The following is a 21,643-nucleotide window of genomic DNA, read 5'->3' on the forward strand; positions in this document are numbered from 1 at the left end:
ATTTCATGTTTGCATTCCCTTTTATCGAGTTAAATCTCAGGAACAGAACACATTACAAACATCACATTTAAACAGAAACAAGAAAGAGCCCTAAGAAGTATTATTGTTTCAGAATATGTTTTCACAAAATGGTACATGTGATATCATTAACAATCAAATTAATATATGCACTTTAAAGTGTTGATGATATCAGCTCTTTCCCATCAGAACTGAAAAAAAAAAGATATTTAACTTCAAAAGATTTTTTGGTTGTAATTTACAGCAACTGGCATAGTACACATCATCACAGCTAAATCATTACTATTCCATAAAATCTCAAGGTAAAGGATTTTCTCAGGGAATATGTAGAAGCTTATTTGCACATGTAAATTCTTAACACTTGTGAAATTAATTTCTACAGAGCTTCTGTGCATGGACTTGGCCCACAATGATCTACTTCACATTGTTGTAAACATGCACTAATACACTGTCTGCAGTTCAGAAAGATATCAAACAGCCTGCTTTGCATGGAATAAAGCATATATAGCCAGGGAATTGCAATCAATAGAACAAGTTTGTGCAGACAGCTCTATCAAATATTGACATTTAATTATGGGTTCCAAAGTGCTTGTACATACCACTCAGACAAATTACAACTTACAAATAGTATGAAAGGTTGCATTAGTAATATCAAGTCCTGCTTGTGGCACCATCAGTTTAAAATCCGCCTTTATAATTGATCTCTTTCTTTTATAGTTCTCTCTCAACCCACAGATGTTAGACAAAGCATGTTACTATGCACTATCCCATACACATGACACATGAATTGCACTTTCCAAGTTCTATGTGCACATCACACACTAACAAACATCTATTTCCTTCATAGCCACCATCTCTGTCTCTATTACATAGAAATATTTTTTAAAGTTCCATAATCATGGTGTTTTTTTTATTCAGATTTGATTTTTATTTTCTGTCGGCAATCTGCAATGTAGTTTTGTTCATTCAGTAATTGGTTACTGTTTTATGAGGAGACTGCAATTGCAAGCCCTTGCTTTTCAGCAGCCCCCTCCATTTCTAACAATAAAATTTCAATTTCTGTTCACACATTTTCCTCTATTACAATGTTGTATTGAACTTGTGCATAAATGTAAATGTCTTACTGTATTTGCGTACTGTCAGTGAAAATGAATGTCACGAAATGGGCAAATGTCTTACCTTACAGAGATATCTGCGAGGGGAATGACATATTCATAATACAGGTGATGTATTTATCACCCTCTTTATACAGACATAGGAAATGGCAGTAGGTAAAGAAAGTACTACTACTACTTAAAGTAAATGAAAAGCATTACCATGGACAAAGACCAAATCAATTTTCAACAATGAAGATCCATTTTTAAATCTTAAATGACGGTGGTTTAAAGATCAAATCAATTTTGAACAATGAAGATCCATTTTTAAATCTTAATGACAGCAGTTTAAACCACAGAATAATAACAAAAAGATACTGGCAATAACATAATTCAGAAAAATTCTTGAATTGCAAAATAATGCAATATTTTTCCCTTCTTTGTGTTTTTAAGATATAGTGCCAATGATGATGATGATGATGATCCACAGCATTTGTATAGCATCATAATCTGTTATAGAAACATTCAAAGGTGCAGACTCCTCGAAGAGAGTTAGCAATTGAATGCCTGGTGAAAAATGTGTCTTGAGTGAGCCCCTGAAGTGATTCAATTTGTCAATTTCACATTTCAAATGCTTGTAGATAAGTATTCAACACTCATTCAAAAGCCTGGTTTGCCAGACTAGCAGACTGCTATCCTACTTATGCAGCCACAATGTGCTAATGTGCTCAAAACTAGGCCAATGGATTAACAACTAGGTCAAGACAGGCTTGGGGAGGGTTTCCGGTCCCTTAGCATTGAATGTGAGTCCCTAAACAGGCCCAGAGAGCACACATTGGTGTTTGGCTTAAAAGGGCTAGCAGTCATGCCTCCCCTGGCTCTATGGTATTGGCAAGTCTGCAGATGATGAAGTCAATCCATACATCTCTGTCTGATGCTAAATATAAGGACTGTAACAAATAAGGAGGGTCATTCACACTATCAGTGAGAAATCACGGCCTAAGAAACAATGCACCATTTTGGTGTCAGTTGCTAGGCAACTGGGATAAAAGCTACCAGAAACAACACCACAAAAATTGCAGATCAGAGTGTAATTTTTCTGACTAAATGTGAAGTTTGCTGTGACATTATGCAATGAGAAAGCCCTCAACAGAGAAACTGCAATATATCTATCTATCAAGTGATTTCTCCTTCGTGTATAGCTAACTCCCCCACTCCTCACAAAATGTATAGCTATGAACGTTTGCTGCACTGACATTGCTGTATGTAGCAAAATGCCAAGTGTTTCAAGTTCCCTAAAACTGACAATGTTCCAAACTTTATCTTCTTCTTTTCTTGCAGTATGAACAGGACACTCATATATTTTAGATATACATGTATATTGCAGTATTTCCTTTTGAGAATGGGAATGTAACTGATATTATTCATATGATATTCCAACATCTGAATCTGAACTGTGTAGGAGATTAAACAACACTTTATTGCCATGCAAGCCCCCTATCAGACTAGATAGGATATAAGACATATGGATATATGTTTTTATGTATCTGAAAGAGGATATATGAAATATGGATATATATACATCTGTAGGCTGTTTTTATGCAACTGAATACTCATATATTGATACATCTTACAGATTATGTCTATAAAATGATGGTTTGAGCATGGTTGCAATATACAACATTTATTCGTAAGTACCCATCCATAAGACATTTGATCCTGACAATATGGTCTAATATCCGCATGTCGTATGAGTATATGGCTGGGGCTAGTGGGGCTTATTCACAGCACTCGCTAGGATTAGCGCAAACTACCAGATGAATGCACTGCCAAGTATGAACATAATTCGCAAAGCCCACTCAGTGCACTTACAGTGCAAGGGATAGACTCATACGATTAATGTATACTGGGACTTTACAACTGAATGGTCTCATACCAATGCGTTGTATATCCATGTCATATGAAATATAATAATTTGGAGTGAATAACCTCATATCAATAATATTGAATAGCCACGATACAATATTATGGATATAATACGATAACTTGGCACGTCTTAAAGCTGACACAAGATGAATATCATGCTCAAATAGCTGGTGCAGCTCCATGTTTTAGGCAGGGCTCCACACTAACTTTTATTTTTGGTGGCCAAAAGGCAAACATCCGACCTTTTTTGGTGGCCCTATCAGGCTACCAACTTCTTAATTCCTGAAATTTTGGTGGCCCTACGTGCGTTTTTGGTGGCCCCAGGCCACCGGGCCACCGTTAGTGTCGAGCCATGTTTTAGGGCAGCTCTGCCAATTCCTCTTGCACATGAACTGAAACAGGGGCAGCAGAACATTTTTGTAAGATGAGGGCTGCAGGTCAATGGCATCAAACGGTAAAGTTTGACTGTAGGTTTGCTCGGAAAGGGTGATTTGCAGAAAAATTTTCTACACAGGCCTGTCAAGGTTGGTGAGCTTCACAAAAAGTGCCCTGTAAATCATTACATTTACAGGGCAACATAGAAGTGAGATCAATTCTCTAGCAAGGATTTTGTATTTCTCAAGCCATGCTATTTCACAGGATACCACTATATGCCTATATCCACCTGCATATCAGTGTTGCATAATGATGTTCAAAAGCTGCAAGATCTTTACAACACAGTTTTATTCACTTTAACCTGGAGAAAGCCTTGATATCATGTACAAAATTTCCTATAACAGCTTCCATATGACAGCTATTATACCCTCAAGGGTTTAGGGACAACACGCCCTCACTTTAGTAGCAAAGTGCACTTACCTGAAGATCAGACAAAGGGTTACACATCAGCACAGACGGCAGAGATTGAAAGGAAAAATAGATTTGACAGTGTACAGGGAAAAGAGTAGAGCAAGGAGTGGATCAGGATAATTCTGATGTAATGGGCAACAAATACCAACTGGCAACAGAAAAATCGCCCTCCCTGCTCCACAATTCGATAGCATGGTTGCTATTTACTCAACTTAATTTGTCATTTCAGACTTGGAAGAGACACAGGTGGGGAGGAAAAAATATGAAACAAGGAAAAGAATAGAATAGATACATGTACAAATACAGAGGGCACTGTCCATCAGCATAAGGAATTATTTCTTTGTGCTTTCAGAAACAGAACTGATGTCAATCGAGGTGGTTCTATTCACTTGAGAGTAAACTAGAATCACATTTACTGTAATAATGTTTTTCATGGCTTGCACGGGTTAAAGCCTATCATTGACCAGAGGTGTTTCCCAATCAAAGATTTGTTCACTCCTGTGGCCTTTCTCATCTCAGCAGTTTGATGTCTACAACGTATTTAGTGAGGTGGAGCATGATTTGGCCTTCACTCATTTCTTCCAACAGGCCCTGTCTTCTTTGGATATATTGTGTGTGACGTGTGCATGTACATGTAAATGATAAACTCTAAAACCAGAAACTTTCGTGGCATGAAACTTTTGCAAATAATCACTGGCATTCAATTCATTGTGTTGACAAAACCTTTCGCATGCATTCTACTTTTGCGAACCTTGGTTCCTTGCGAAATTTATGAAAGTTTCATGCTGACAAAAATTTCTGGTTCTACTCTCTAAAAAAAATCGAGTGAAAATTTTCACTCTAAAAGGAGTGAATACAAAAAAGAGTGAATTTCGAGCGAAAATAGAGTGAATTTTGAGTGAAAATGCTCATTTTCACTCATTTTGGAGTGACGTCAGGGATCACTCGAAGATTTTGGAGTGATCCCTGACGTCACTCCAAAATGAGTGAAAATGGACATTTTCACTCAAAATTCACTCCAATTTCACTCGAAATTCACTCTTTTTTGTATTCACTCTTTTAAGAGTGAATATTTTCACTCGATTTTTTTTAGAGAGTATAGTACTCTTGCATGAATATGTACTATAAAGAGCTAGGTGTTTGATTGATAGTTTGCAACCCAGTCTATGCTATATGGTCTATTGATTGAAGTTTGCACTTTGTTTTGGGATTGTAACAACCTTGATACCTTCAAATCTTAAATAAAGACCTATTTTTTCCAGCAACTGTGCCAATTATAATTTTGTGACAAATTGTGGGAGCAAGGCACCTTTGAATGTTCCACAGAGAAATGGTGCTATAAATGTTGTTTATCATCATCAACTTCACCATCATCATCTAAGTTTGTAATTGACAAAGAGTTACTTTAGCATCTGGCTTGCCCAGCATTCTAAACATGGCTAGAAACACAACTATATGACTACAAACCAGATAGCAATTTTGAAAACAAAAACAAATGAATAAGACATGTATAAAAGAAGAACAAAGAGAGAGACAAAGAAAAATGAAGCAAGAATGAGATAGGAAAATAAAAAGAAGACATGATGGACCAGGGGCTGACAGAGATAAAGAGAAAAAGAATAGAAAATTGAAAGAAAGAGAGAGACAGATTCTAAAAGAACATGATGCCCTATAAACCAAGAGAGAGAGAGAGAGAGAGGAAAAACTCCAGGGCAGTATGACATGATTGAAGAGTGGATCAAAACAATTGAATTTGATATGAGCGGCTGACTCATGGAGTATAGAGCAATACGAAGAAGTATTAGGAACTCACTTTTACATAAGACACAACAAAAAGCTGACAAGCCTTAGGATTGTGTTTGTCACTAAAAAGTAACTTGGTGTGAAGGTTCAATGTAAATCTTTTTACTGAGAGAAAAGAATGGAATGTGCTTCATTTCATGAATGAACTTTGTCTCACATACCAAGAGGTCTGTCAAGTTTATGGTGATGATGTTTGGCTCCAGACCTGCCCCAATCTCAGTAGCATGCTAAAGCGCCATGAATCATCCGTGAGTCATGGACTGCCGTCCACCAGGCACTCATCTGGCTGAATTAATTGGCCAGCCCTTCCCTCCAGCGCCCACGCATCTATTGAGAGCCTCCCAAGAAAGGTGTGGCATACGATTAATATGCTTACAATGCACTTCTACAGCAGGCGTTCTTTTAAGCCGTATTTTGGTTTGGTCTTCACTTATTTATTCTCAGAAGACTGAGGAGTCAAGAGGTGCATACTTCTGAATTTCAATGACATAATTTCTTTATTTCCCTCATCCTGTGATTTATGACACACATACTGTCAAAATGGTTCTTAATCTTCCCTTTTGTTATTTCTAAGCTCTATGGTACTTAAGCTTGGGCTTCAGATTTCAATTCAAAATTCAACAAAATAGTCCTGCAGGGCTAAAATACATAATGTTGTTGTAATGTGAATCATGATTGCATAAATGTGTTAAAGGCAAAATAAAATCATGACATGTAAAGTGGTTGGTTGTGGTAGAATGGCAATAAATCAATATGCAGAACACAATTTGTGCTTTTGAGGAAAGTACACTCACACATGTATACAACCTTGTGAGGTTCATGCCATGTAAAGAATTGATACAAAAGGTAAACGTAAATATATGCCCAATTAAAATGTCCCCTTCTTGGGCATCACATTACATTGGACAGATCATCAATTTCTTTACTTCTGGTTTGGGCTTTCAGAGCGGCAGCCATCTTTTTTTCGTTTGAATTAAACAAAGAAAATAACAAAGATCGGCATAGATGCCACAATCCTGGTGATATATATTGTCTCTAATGAATGAAGAGTTGAATACCACATGAAACAGACAATTTGACTTTTTAAAGATTAAGCAACAAATAAGGTGGCAAAATGGACATACTGATTATTTCAAGCCAAACAAAGTGCATGACATTTGTTTTGATTGACTGAGGCATACACTGGATCAGTACAAACAGAAAAAAAAAACCTTGTGTACAGTGAGTGAGCAGCAATTTGCAACTGCATTGCTTGAAAGGTCAAAACCTCAAACACTCTTGTATTATAAACAGCTTATATTATCTTAAAAATGGAAAGTTGCTTTACCACAGAAGGGAAATTCAGTCTTTTAAAGTGCTGCATCTGCAGTTCACCATAAAAACTGTCCAAATAAAAAATAAAATTTGTCAACAACCTTTTTATTTGAAACAGACGAAGTGATGATTTAAATTTTAAGAAAGAAATGAATTGTGGGAAAGCATAAAGCTGACAGAATATGATCTGTTCAGAAAAGAACAGTATTGTGGCATATCACTTCTTTCTTTCTTTTTTTCCAGGCACCCTTTTTCGATGAAAGTACATTTAGTCTTGAGTTATTAGATGACCACAACATTTTTCTGTACAAAATCCAAGTCACAATTGACATGAGATGTGGTAGTTTTCCTCAGTTGAACACAAATTATCAATTAATAGCCATTGTATTTATAATTCTATGTTAATTGCATATAATTCAAAGGTTGATAGTGCCTTTCAAAATTCATATTTACACAAGCATATCTTCAAAAAACTTTTAGTTTTGCAATTTGTTACAATATGATTTTCTCATGTCAAGTTGCTACATCAGATTTGGTTAAACCATGGCTGGAAGGAAAATAGGGCAGAGTATTACTGCATTGTGTATAAGGTGGTGAAGGATGAATACAAATGAAAACAGGCTTAGCAACCATCTTCAATTGTTCAATATGTCTATATTCATGCAAATCATTGATGCGGCTTAGCAAATTGTTGGAACAGTCTAGTCATGTATAGGGCACATTATTATGATATTGATAATGACTTTTTCAACTTTTACTTCAATTACAAGATTGCATAAGTCTGTTTGATTGCTCAAGTGAATGAATATGAATACATGTGTACAAAGTATACCTTGGAAACTGTTAAGATATCTAGTGATAGAGATTCAGATAGGCCTATAAGATAAGGCAGTCTTGTGGGGAAAATGTCTGATATCATATGAGAAAGATAGACCCTATACATGTAGCATATGGTTATATTGTTCTACATCCAATTATACAAAAATGTCCCCTCCCCCCAAAGAAAAAAAAAATGAATGTAATATCATCAATGTTTAAAATGATTCCTAAAGCTACATACATGTACATCTAGACACATAAGTATTACAATCTGCTGAATGTCTGACAAATACAACTATACTGTTCATCAGTAGACCACAAGTCTGTGCTCAATATCGTAAATGATATACAGTTTGCAATACTAGTGTGCTATGCCAGGCATTTAAATCCACTGTAGATGGGAAGCCCTGATGTAATTGAACATACATATATTGCATCAACCACAAATGTAATGTACTTTTCTGCGCTCCACACCCCATGAGCTGCACATGTACTGTGCAGTCTGAGGCTGCTTCCATGTGTCACAGGAATACAAGTGATATTCAACACACACATTCCACAGCAAATGAAAGCTCCACATATTGAGGAGAGCTGTGGTGTGTGTGTCGCATTCATCCACCAGTCTGTGGAGGAGATGACAGCATACACAACTCATAACATACATCATGAAGGCCTTAGCGGTGGCAGAACGAACTTTTCATCCTGAACACGGGGTCATATGGATGAGGATCATCACTTGCTACCATGGGGTTAGTGCATCAAGGAGATGGTATGGCAACTAGAGTATGCTTGGAGGATGAAAGTATCGCTATGGAACTAGGATGAAGAGAAGTGAGGAGATTGAAATGGACAGATGGTTTACAAAGACAGCAATGGATAATACTGACAAAAATGAAGCAAGGAGGACATTTATCAAAAGCATAGGTTATGCATTTATATAGGAAAGGTGAAAACATGATATACAAAAGAAATAAGAAATGCACGAAAGTAACAACCTAATTTGCATGTCAATAGAAAATATGAAGAAAAATAGGAGATGCAATTATGTAGAGCTTGCAAAATGAATTAAATTTATCTGCAGACTGAGAAAAGATCATTCCAGCTAAAGATTTTATGAGCTTGGATTGCAGCTCATTCATATGATTTGCCCTAATTCATCACAAGGAATAAAAAGAATTAAGAGTATATCAATTTGAAGCTCAGAATCTAACAAATTCATATCTGAAAAAAAAAAATGTATATATATACAAAGGCCTATTTCTTTGACATTATAAGGCTTTCTTGATGACGCATCACACACACACACATATTTGGAGAACATCTTCACGAAGTATATAATTTTAATTATTTCTTCACTTTGCTCCATTTGAATATTACTGTAAAACATGATATTTTCGTGGCATGAAATTTTCACGAATTGGAGCTGACGACCTGTTTTGCAGCATGAAATTGTCACGAGTGCCTCAAACAATAAATGCATATAGTGCATACAGGAACTTTAATTTCACGATTTTTGGCTCTCGCGAAATGAAAATGCATGTGAACATTCCTCGTTTTACAGTATGCCGTTGAAGGAAGCATGCTGCATAGAGTGCCATGAGGCAAGGCCATGGTGTATATCATTGCTGGAAAGCATCGCCTGGCTCCAATTAGGGAAGCCCACTTGTATGACCAGCTGTCAGCCTTCACAGCAGTCATCTTCCACTGAAGCTTTCCAGATGAAATTCCTTCTTCAGAACTTTACATAAATTATCCCAGTCTTCCATTCACTTATGTGGGGTGTGTGCGCTTTGTGAGCGCCCCACTCCCTCCCCTCTCTCTCCTTCTCTCCCTTGCAAGGGCCATTCACACTTTAGTGAAATACCATCAAGGTACTTTGTAATGTGAATGCAAATACCTCACGAAACACCTCCCAAAAAAAGGAATAAAAGAATTGGTATTTAAGGTGGTAATTCAATGTATAAAAAATTGCACAAGATAAGTTGATCGGCATCACACTCCAATTCACAAGAAATCTTGTGATTATTTTGGAATTATCACAAAAATGTAATAGCATTACGATAATTTGCACCATAGCACGGTGTGCCAAATGGTATCTAGAGAGTAACTGATCTACACTCAGTATTTTCCATCCAATCATTCAAAACACACACAGATACACACACAAACACAAGGGCAAGGGTCATAATTTCACACGCATGCCAAGTTGGTTGACAATATATCCCAATCTGCAATTAGTGAGGTATTTCTTGTTTGAACGGCTGCAAAAAGCTCTTGGTATTTGGATCATGATCAAAATCTTTAGCTATTTTGTCTGTGTGCACCTGTCTATTCTTCAGCAGGGAGGTGAGTCACCTCCCTGTCTTCAGTCATGTTTTTGGTGTTGTTTTTTGTTGCTAAAATACCTCTAGGCTATTCCTTTCCTATTTCATCTCCTCTTTTGTTAACATGTTTTTTTCTCAAAGCTCAATGAACAATCAAATCAAGCTTTGTTCTTATTTGCCCATGTACTATATAGGCCTACACATTCAACTAGCAAAAACAAATAACATAAAAACCACCTAGAAGTCTATTTTTTTGTCATTCTCGTTTCCTCTTTCATAGACATTCTTTCAGTCCAGCTTACTTTGATTTCTAGCCATTATGTACTCTATCTAATTCATCTTTTGCTCCTCCTTACATCTGCCTGTTTTTCTCTTATACTTGTACTACCAACCACAAAAGACAAACCATATTTCACTGATTGATTATGCTGGGATAAGATAAATGGTCAGACACAGGGGCTGGGGGATGCTAGATTTATGTCTCTCCGTACCCCTTATTTACACCAAGCTTTACGCTATTAAACTCACTGCCAGCTGCAAGCATTCCTAGAGTTTCTTGTATCGTATAGAAGAAGCATAAATACAAAATATGAATAAAATACAGCTTCTTAGCACTTCCTACATTGATCGCCCCAAACTTTCTGTGCCTTACTTCTCATGAGACAGTCCCAGTCATTTCTTTTTGTGTTAGTGCTTTGCATCTTGCCATCTTGTCAGGGATGGCAATTTTGCAGTCTCATCTTTTTCCCCTTGCTAATTTGTGTCATTGTGAAAATCTGTTAAATTCTACAAATTGATATTTCTGTGTACAGCATAAAAATCTGAACTATGATGTACAAGTACAACAACAAGATTTAAAAAGAGAGTCTTTACTTTGAAAGAAATAGTATAAAACCTGGAAATTTTAGAGCACCATTAACGTAATGACAACAAACAATATTCAGTTTAGGTAAATGCAGACACTTTGACAAGTGTGACAAAAACACTGTCAGAGAATTTTGTTTCATCAGTTATACTTTTAGATCACTATCTATTTATTCACCTGCATCAGATTCATCATCCTTTTGTTTTTATCTTATATTGTTTTTATCAGCAATGATGAACAGAGGCAAAACTGTAGATAGACAGAACTTTACAAGATTTAAAAACTTCACCCCACTAAATGCTCGGATATTTTTTATCTGACTTCAAGAAAAAATGCAGTGAGTACTTTCTGGAAAGGAGGCAATCAGTTGACCCAAATTTGTCATCATAAAATGTACAAATAATGCCAGTCCAAGGTCAATTTTTCACTGTAGAGCCACATTTTGGTGTAAACAGGATCTTAGTTTTTGTTCAAGCTGTACAGATATTTCTCTGGGTATTTACTTGTTGATTTTGATTTTTTTTTTACGGGACAATACGGTATGTGCTATCATTCAAATTGAATACTGTTTCCCTTATTTACCACTTTTATTCCCTACAATGAGAAAGAGGACAGGAATTTACCTTTTCTGAACTGATTAGGTTAAAAGTATATTGTACACTTGATTTTCAGATCAAATTTTGGAGACAAATATATTGAACTTGTGCTTTGTCTGGTAACCTTTATCACATGAGAAATGTGGGCATTTGAAGATCAAATATGCCACCCAGCATTTAAAGAAAATGACATCATATAATTATATCTACATGTGGATTTTTTTTATATATATATCATGTCTCACTGGAAAGATATGACATAAAGATGAGATTAAGGAATACAAGGATAAAGTTGGTTAGGAAGCTGGGAAAAAAAATAAAACCAGCCAAGTAAATGAGTATAGTTACCAAACAGTTGAAATGACAATAAAGTTAGATTTTTATCCTTGTTGTAGGTCTATTACTCAAAAGTAGAAGAGATTTCTTATCAACATTACATGGTATCGCTTTCATGGAACAATTTGAAATACTACAGTATGCAGTATGAAAACAACACAAAGCTTCTCTTTCAACGCCACAACTTGTATTGCTACAAAGTAATGTATTATCAACTTTAGGATAACTAATATTTCCTACATACTATCACTACTATCTTTATCATACCAGTCACAGAAATTATTAGCCATAGAGACTGTTTATTTGGATCCTAATATCATGCCACATCCCTTAGCCATATCTACAGCAATCGAAATGCGCATCCACAGACAGCATAAAAATTTCCTTATGCAAGTTAATTAACAAAAGTCTGGAGTATGAAGACTACGTGGGGAGTATATTTAGGGGCTCCTCTTGACCCTCATAAGAATAGCTCTTGGTGCTGGAATATTAAACGATCTATATTACATCCCTTTCACAGGGCTGCTAACAATATTCATCGCATCAGCAGCTGGGAGATTCCAGCATTTACTATAACACATCATGTACATGCTTGTGCATTATGCACATCAAATTGGCCATATATGAATCTTTTTTTTTTAAAATAACAGATATCAAATGAAGTTTTCATGAAGCTTCTAGCAGAGTCTGGTATACTTGGCAGCTCTGCATTTATACTTGTATCTTCTTTTTGGACAATACACAGAATTAGTACTGTATGTCTGTATACTGCTCTGTGACACAAACACATGTATACACACTAAAATACACAGTGCTTTGCTTTCATTTTCATTCATTTCACTGCAGAAAAATGTCATTTCATTCAAACAAAAAAAAAGAATGTTACATTATTCATGGATTCAGTGTTTGTCATCTTGAACAACATTTACTTCTCTTCCTATATGAAGCCCAGAAAATGCTTTGAAATGAAGAAACTTAGTTTTCACAGTGCATTATCTGAAATCTATAATGTTTTATATTAACCTATCACAATCATGCTGTATGCCCTGTGTACTCCCTTGCATCTGACAAAAAAAAAAAACTCGAACAGTACAAATATCATCTCCAGCCTTCTGGCTACTGCTGTTCGACTGAATATTTTTCAAAATCTAATCGATTCATATCACCTGAGGGAATATACGAGCGTATAATACATATACATTTATATAATTATATACACATAATATACAAAATATCATAAAAAGTGAGTATAAAATAATATTAACTGTGGAGAATTGTCAAAAATTTTAAGGAAAATGATAATGGGAAAAAATGGCAGTTCTCTAAAGGCTTCATATCATCCCACCATATGATTTGTATGAGCTAAGTACAACTGATGTAGTGCACTTCTAATTCTTGAGATAGTACACACACAATGTACACCAGCATATTATTATCCTGCTTTTTCATACGAGTATGAAGAGATTAGAATGAATATTGACAGTGACATAAATTTTGTCAATGTTTTCACAAGCACCAATAGGGGCTATAAATATTCGATACGTTCCTATCTCTCACAAGGTAATCATTTGAACCTATTCTCTCATAATAATCATATTATATTCATAATATATTTCTTCCCAATAAGGTGCATATATGAGCATATGCCATATATGCACAACACTATCGAATCACTGTGTCTGGTGCATGGCCATGGTGGTGAATAGTTAATAACAGTATCAAAGGTGTGGAGTGGTAGCATATTGATAAATGATATATCTATTATTCCAGGAGCCCTTTAACCTAGAGATGCCATCTCGTCCACAGACAGTATAATAGCATGTACCATGGCTTGGTAGCATCGTATGTAAATTCACTCATTTAAATGAAAGATTCCATTACGACGCTGATAGTGGGCGCGGTACGATGCGATGCGATGGGATGCGACTCCGTAGTCTAAAGTCCCTGTCTGCTCTGCTTCAATACTACGTGCATACACAGCGCTTCGACGGTTTACACACGACAACTCGGCGGGACTACGCCCGTCCCTTATCACTGGCAGAGACGGCAAGAACGTATGAGTGAACAGCGATGGGGAGGTAGAAATATATATATGTTTTCCATATTTCGAATTCAGGTCTCACTTACCGATTGGTATGAAAGTGATGATGAAGTATAGTCCTTTTCACTTGCAATCTTCTCTGGGAAAGGGATGGAATTATCATCCAACTTGCCCGTGGCTTGAAGGATTCTTCGCGCCGGGTTTTCAAGATGGACATGGAAAGATCCCTCTGTATATTTTTCGTGTAAAAGACTATACTGTTACTTACATGTGATGGCGCTATACATATTTACACGAAAGGGTGTTGTAAACCTGTCCAGCTGCTGACTATAACTGCAGCATCTGCGTTAAAACGTTGCAAATATTTGTGAGAGGTTTTGTCCAAAGATTTTACCTCATCAAAGAAAAACAAAAGTATTGACAAAAGTCCGAGTTTTGTTTGTATTGCTTTTGCCGAGATTAAAACTAAAGATTTCCTCTTCTAAAGAGCATGTAATCGAGATAGCTGAAATATTATCATTACTTGTCCTCGTGTTTACTGACTTTCACACATTATTTTTCTCAACTCGGTCCACGTGTAGTAGAAATGTTTTAGTGAAATCATCTGTTACCCAAGGAGGTTATTAGCATTAAAAAAATTGTAATAATTATGTTTTCATTGTACAGTGATACCCGGCACAGTTATATAAAACAAAATAGATTAGTGAGGTAGTGCAATTTTTGTGCAAGTCAGCCACACCAACCGTTAGTTTTATCTCATGAATTTATTTGTTTGTAGACTCTTGTGTGTGGAGACTTGTAAAGAAGCTTAAGATGATTTTTTTTTCTCAATTTTTGTTTATGGAATACAAACACTTAAGAATAGGGCCTACAGGTAAGGAAACACACGTATAAACTGAAATATGATTGATCAAATCCTCACTGGACTGAAGAAGGAAAGGTTCTCTTTGAAAGTAAGTATGTATAAGTAAACAGAATAAACAAGGCATACATTTTTTTTAAGTAAGTTATTGCATCTTTGCACGAAACGGGTAATCAGTCTCAGCAAAAACTGAGATGCAGATATTAAAGAAATACATGTATATTATCGCCATGTATAACTATACACTCTTTCGGTTCTGGAAAAAATAAAACAACAACAACAACAACAACAACAACAACAACAACAACAACAACAACAACAACAACAACAACAAAAACACATGACTTTCCGGAGATCCCCGACCCCCGATTCTTTCGGTCGAAGTTGGGATGGGATCGGGCTGGGGTGGAGGACCCTTGGACCAGGTCTCAGCCACCATGCCCCCCCCCCCCCCCCACACACACACACTAGACACACATACTCGCACACCAAAAAGCCTTCCGCGGCCCCTGAAGATCACACCAAGTTAATTAAAGGGAATGATGAAGATTAAATTGATACGCCGTTCACATATCAAGTAAGTTATTGATCAGGTTAACGGGTGATGAAAGATGACTACAAGGTTGTATTACCCCGACATACCCGTGGTATATTTAAACTACTCCCCCCCCCCCCCCAAAAAAAAAAAAAACAAAAAAAAACAAAAACAAAAAACAAAACAAAACAAAACAAAACAAAACAAAACAAAACAAAACAAAAACAAAAACAAAAACAAACAAACAAACAAACAACAACAACTCATGTAATTATACTACAGATGTGTTGTGTAATTTATGAAAATGATGAAAATTTTTGAAAGTATACTACCGGTATTTTGCACTTTGTTAATGAAATTGCAGAAAGTTGATGTATTCAAAAAAAAAAATGGCATACAGAGAATAAATAAATCAAATCAAATCAAATCAAATCAAATCAAATCAAACAACAACAACAACAACAAATACTGAAGATGATTATGAAATGGAAGTCAGGAAACAGCGTTATCAGTCGCAATGACGCTACTATCCACAGTTATGTATAGCTTTACATGATTTTTGTATCCATTTGGTTTGGTCATGAAAAAGATATTTTTTTGTTTTATTTAAAACAACTCCTCCTTTTAAGTCCTTAATTACAACTCAGACATTATTTCATGTCAATCATTCAATAAGATTTTGTTCTTTGTGATTTCAACTCAAAAGGTACATACATTTAAGATATTATGTGAAAATAAGTGGAAGATGTGCGATGCAATTTCGATAAAACCATTTTAGCATGTTTGCTTCCTATAATCTTACGAAGTCAACTATGACCGCATTATAATATTAAATCTTTGAGATGCAGTAGAAACTGTGAAAGAGTAGAGATATACTGTATAAAGGCAAATAACAAGGCCACGAAGGGAGAAGGAAAATGAAATCAACAAGATGAAAGGCAGAAGTAAGAAAAAAAAAACACACAAAAAAACAAAAGAATCGCATGCCGAAACCCGGGACAGTTCAGAACTCATGCGAGTTCTCCGGTTGACTTCGAACCAGGGACCTTTAGATCTTCAGTCTAACGCTCTCCCAACTGAGCTATTTCGGCAGCTGCGCAATGTGGTGTCTTTATATTATATAAACCTTAGAGCGTATTCCAATGCTTGTGCCAGTGCGTGCACGCGGTTGATTGTATGGTGGGTTGTATGCGTGGTGTGTGTGCGCATGTCCACACGCATACTGCCCGTTGACTATGACATGCATAACACACACGTACAGTTACGCAATAAATGAATGCACGTGTGTATCTTATACCATGGACCTACGTACGTAGGTCCATGCTTATAGACACACAGTTTACATAATTCACATCAGCTAGATATGGCTAGCAGGTTGTGGACCAATGACAGGGAGGAACAATAGAAGACCTGTCTTCAAGAACTCTTAAATGATCAGTAAACCCGGTTACGTGAGCTTTCACCTGTATGTACTTTCGAATGCTGATCTACCCAAAATGTCGGTCAAGTTTGGTCAAGGGCATTATGTGCGATTTTGTTTTAACCAGCGGACATGCGCTTCTAGCTTATGTTCTAACGCTAGAAATAATGCAGTCGCTGGCTGTACAGTCCCACATATTGTTGTGTGTGTTTGTGTGTGGGTATGTGGTGTGTGCGTTGTTTTGTTTTGCTTGTTTTTTGTAGTACAATGTAGCTAGTGGTGTCTTGTTGAATGTTCTGTATGTTACACTCACACTGTCCGTGTATTTGCCTATCCAGGGAGGTGGGAAGCCACCTCCCTGGTGTAACTGCTTCGTGCTGTCTCAAGTGTTCATCTGAATCCGTGAATGCATGGTCACGGACCATGGCATGCATGCATCCTGCATTGTCAAAATTAAAAAGATAATAATAATAACTTGCAACCTAGATAGCAAGAGCAACAAATCTATCTAAAGAAAAAATAAAAAATAAAATGAAATAAACCTAGATCTACATGTATTAGCCTAGTCTCGTCGGGTTCTAGGTCTACCACTAGAGTCTAGAGTAATCTCAAACTAAAAGGCAATCTCAAAATGAGGGCATCCTTCAAACGTTAAATTGATAAGAATTATGTAGAAGAAGAATACAACATTTAAAAACTGGAAACAAAGTACATGTATGTAGAAGTCTATGGGTGCGTTTGAGCGCTCTCCTAAAGCGAACTGTACCGTACCGTACCCGCGCCAGAGGAGAGCTCGAACGCTCCTAAAGTGTACCGTACCGTACTGTACCGAGCCAAAAGTGGACCACTTCCCGATGTGCTCCAAAAGCGTACCAAAAGTTCGCTGTAAAGCATGCGCGTATCATGTGCATACGTCACAATGCAAAGACATCATTCTCTTTGTTCGGAACAGGCACGTTCAAGTAGTTCAAGCGCCAGGTGGATTATATTCTTGCTACAAAATGCGTGACCTTTTCTAAAAATAGCTCGTGAGGTACGCTTTCTCAACAGAGCGCTTGAACGCTTCAAATCTGGCACAGTTCGGTATGATACGCTTTGGTCCAGTTCGCTTTGGTTCGCTTTCGAGCGCTCGAACGCATCCTATGACTCATAGTATGAGCTTTTTTTTGGTAATTTATTTATGCTTCTCTAGAGTCTAAATCCTGATCCTGAATATCCAGATTCATCTAGAACACTAGATTTAGTTCACACCATAATACATTTGTCATTCATGGTTTGTGCCATAACCGTAAATGGAGTGAACTAAATCTACAATCTATCTGGGTATTTTGCAGTAACCCCGTTGCGGGGCGCTATGTACGTGTTGGGGTCGCTGTTGCAGTTTAAATAGGTATTCAGGATCTTTCCTGTCTTGAAATATATTGTTCTACATATTTTTTTTTCTTTTTTTTTACAATGTGATATGGTCAGTGCAGTGTGTGGTAGTAGGCCTACTCATTATATGTCTTTGTCATAAAAACGAACATACTACATGTACATATCTGATGCTTTTGCCAGGTAGGATGCATCGATCAGCACTAACGAGTGTGAAGATTGGTTTGGTTTCTCAATGGAAAATGTGTCGTCTGTTTGGTCTTTGGATTGCTCCCTATTTTGGAGGTCCCTGCCTCTTTGTTTATCTCTAACCCCACCCCCCCCCCCTTTCTCTTTCATCTTCTCCGCTAGTTGTGTCCCGAGTAACGCATTAGCAACTGAAGAGTTTGTTTGCAAAAACCGATAAATCCATATTTGTCAAATGGAGATATTTGCGATTAAAGGTCAAGAAAAATAAAGAGAATAATAAGAAAATTTTTGCTTCTTTTGACCATAACTTCAAAAATGTACCTTTATATGAAGTGACCAATATATCATTTAAAAGGTATTATTGTGTACTGTATGACAGAGACCGCACTTCAAAATCTTCAGAAGTGGACTTATCGGTTTTTGCAAACAAACTCTTCAACTCTTTATTATGTCACAAAAAGCTTTTACCTGGACTCAAATGACATACAACAGAATACATGCAGTAGGCCCAAGTAGAAGGTAACTATGATGTGTACAGTTCATCCCATGCAGAAACCCATAAGGCTTTATTTTTTGAAAGTGCTACATAAAGAAGAGTATGAAGTTGCATATAAAATCTAGCATGCAGCTGACACAAATAAGACTCATACAACTGTATATGGCCATATCAAGAAAACAAAGTCTTCAAACTGCCCATTTATCTGAATTTGTTCGAAGGCTCTACACTCTTACGTACATCACATTTATTTACATGTCAATAAAATCAGATATGATCCAATGAACTACATGTACATTGTAATTCAAATCTTCAGCTAAATCAAATGCCATTACCAATAAACAAAGACATAATTTTATGCTGTATAAAACTTGGCACAATGAGAGTGCAAGGCAGCCTTACTGTTCCTATGAAACAGCATGACTTTCATAGACTGAAAGACTTTGGCATCCATGTTTGGAGTAACTCCATCAGCAATTTCATATTTTTAATTAGTGAGAAAGCGAATTCTACAATTAAAAAAATATATGTATACATGTAATAACCTGGTATACATGAAAGTGTTTCAGTGGTGGTCATCTCTTATAGCGAGCCCATTCGCAGATTTTTGTATGTCTCTGACACTGATATATGAGTAACATTTAATCTACCGAGTACAGGCAGAGTTTGCAGGTAGGCCTTACTGAGGACTTCAACACACATTGTTTGTCCCATTGCGAGCACAGCTACCGTAACCACAGCTACACATTAACACAAATTTTGTCATCTCCTAAGAGCATACACACGGACCCACACTGCAACGGCGAATGTTTTGGCAAAAATTGAAAGTGACCATTTCAACTATTAAATCTACAAAGCATATATGTAGATTTTGAGTCAAACTGCATTTAAATGTACCATGCTGAGTACTGGGTTATCCATACTGGGTTATGTATGTCCCTCTTTCTAATCCTGTTTCTAATACAATCACATGATTAAAATTCTTTCCTTCCAACACCTTGCTATAAAATGGAATGACATGAAAACGCTCAAGGCACGTTTTTTTTTTTTTAAGAAACGTTCATTAACCTCATACCAAAGCACCTTCCATTGCTCTTAATCTATTTTCTGTACATCAACACCCTTTAAACAATTTGATCTTTTAAAGTACATTGTAATAGCCACGGATGGCACACGGAGCAGCATTCATCCTTTTTTTATTACAATATAAAACCAGGTACTTGAACAATGTTATTAAAGCTTTTTTTTTTTTACAATTGTAATACAATTGTAAACTGTGGATAATGTCAGTGCAGCACCCATACTTAGTTAGAATCGCATTGACCTTTACATCAGTAGCCTCGCCATTTTTTCTTTTCTAATCCAGCCACAAAAAAACAAAAAAAAACAACAAAAATACATTAAAAATGTTTCCGTCGAAATAGTTTAAAACTTCTCTTTTTATGAATACTGTTCTTTCACCCTATAAATTCAATGTGTTCAAAAACAGTCATACAGTAAGGAATAGGTACAATACTGAGTAGGCCTACTAAGTAACCTGTGGGTAGTTTATTCAAGATTATAGCATTAGCTGCCATATCAAGTGCTGGATTCTATGATATCTGATATCAGTCCACATAATGACATTTGAGGGATAGTTTCATTAACAAAATCACAACAATGCTTGACAGCATCCATACATTCTATACCATCCAGCTATTCCTATAATACACAAATTCAGATTTATAAACAACAAAACCAGTTAATATTACTGTAATGTGCGAACATGGCTAAAGGACATGTTGGGTTTTCTATCACATGTACGTTTCTGGAGATCATTCCGGTCTAATATTTTACTACTATGAATAAATTTGTGATGGGGAATAATATTATCGAGGGAAGTGTGATTACAAGCCTTGCTATTACATTGTACATACTATTTCTTACGGAAGTAAAAGGTGAACAGAACGTTTGCAAACAGAGCATCCTGTCGCACCATCCTGAGTATTTTGTTGTGATACACGAAATTTTCAAGTTTTCGGTTTTCTAAAGTAAGCAGCTCATAAAAGCTGGGATATTTTCTTTCGACGCCCATGACGACAACGGACCAATAAAGACTATTATGTAGGTAGATGAGACATCACTGACCAATTTCGAAAATATTTGGCAAGAGTCGAGTTGTGTTTGATAAATGCAATTACATGTATCATGCCAATGAAAACCCTTTAATGGAAGATGAGGTATAGACCGTGAATGTTGAAATGTACGATACAATTACAAACCAGCCTTAGGATGTACTGCAAAAATCACCCGTGTTAATTGTACGTTGTAGTTGGAAGCGGATGCTTTGCTATGACTTTTAATACTTGGGTTATTCACCTCTTTATTTGGAATATTCAATCTCTCAGTTGTGAGAATGTCAGTGGGATTTGGTACATTTGTGAAATTTGGCAATGTGGTCAGAGTTCAAAGTTACGACAATAATTGTTAGTCAAAATATTTTCCGTACCATGGCTTCTTGACCCGCTGTATTTCGACATCGAAGTTACAAAATACAAATTGTATCTCTAAATTACACAGATCAAACCCATTATACTCCACAGGGGCGGATCCAGGGAGGACCGCAACCAGCGCACGCCCCCCCCCCTTATTTTTTGTTGAAACAAAAGAAATAAAAAGAAAAAATGGGGGAGGGGTGCGTGCGCCCCCTCTATACGGAACTCCTGGATCCACCCCTGCTCCATGTTCGTAGATAATGTTGCCAATGACACCAAACAAACGAGATGACAGTCAAACCAGATATAGT

General features: G+C 36.6%; 2 protein-coding genes and 1 non-coding gene across 10 annotated transcripts in view; all 3 read right to left on the reverse strand.

Moving 5' to 3' along the window:
- The window catches only part of LOC139727805 (protein 4.1-like), a 154,677-nt gene extending 140,460 nt beyond the window's left edge, over positions 1–14,217 (reverse strand). For all 8 annotated transcript variants that reach the window (XM_071638779.1, XM_071638777.1, XM_071638780.1 and 5 more), the window contains exon 1: positions 14,069–14,217. The gene's annotated coding sequence lies outside the window, so the exon portion shown is untranslated. The remainder of the gene's footprint in view (positions 1–14,068) is intronic.
- Positions 1–21,643, reverse strand: part of LOC139727794 (venom phosphodiesterase 2-like) — a 95,207-nt gene that overhangs the window by 42,528 nt on the left and 31,036 nt on the right. The gene's annotated exons all lie outside the window — the stretch shown is intronic.
- Trnaf-gaa (transfer RNA phenylalanine (anticodon GAA)) lies at positions 16,364–16,470 on the reverse strand. Its single transcript has one exon. It is a non-coding gene; the product is annotated as a tRNA-Phe (tRNA).

Source organism: Diadema antillarum, unplaced genomic scaffold, assembly GCF_040938485.1.
Source record: "Diadema antillarum isolate AM-2024a unplaced genomic scaffold, OU_Dant_1.0 seq00000152_RagTag, whole genome shotgun sequence".
NCBI lineage: Eukaryota > Metazoa > Echinodermata > Echinoidea > Diadematoida > Diadematidae > Diadema > Diadema antillarum.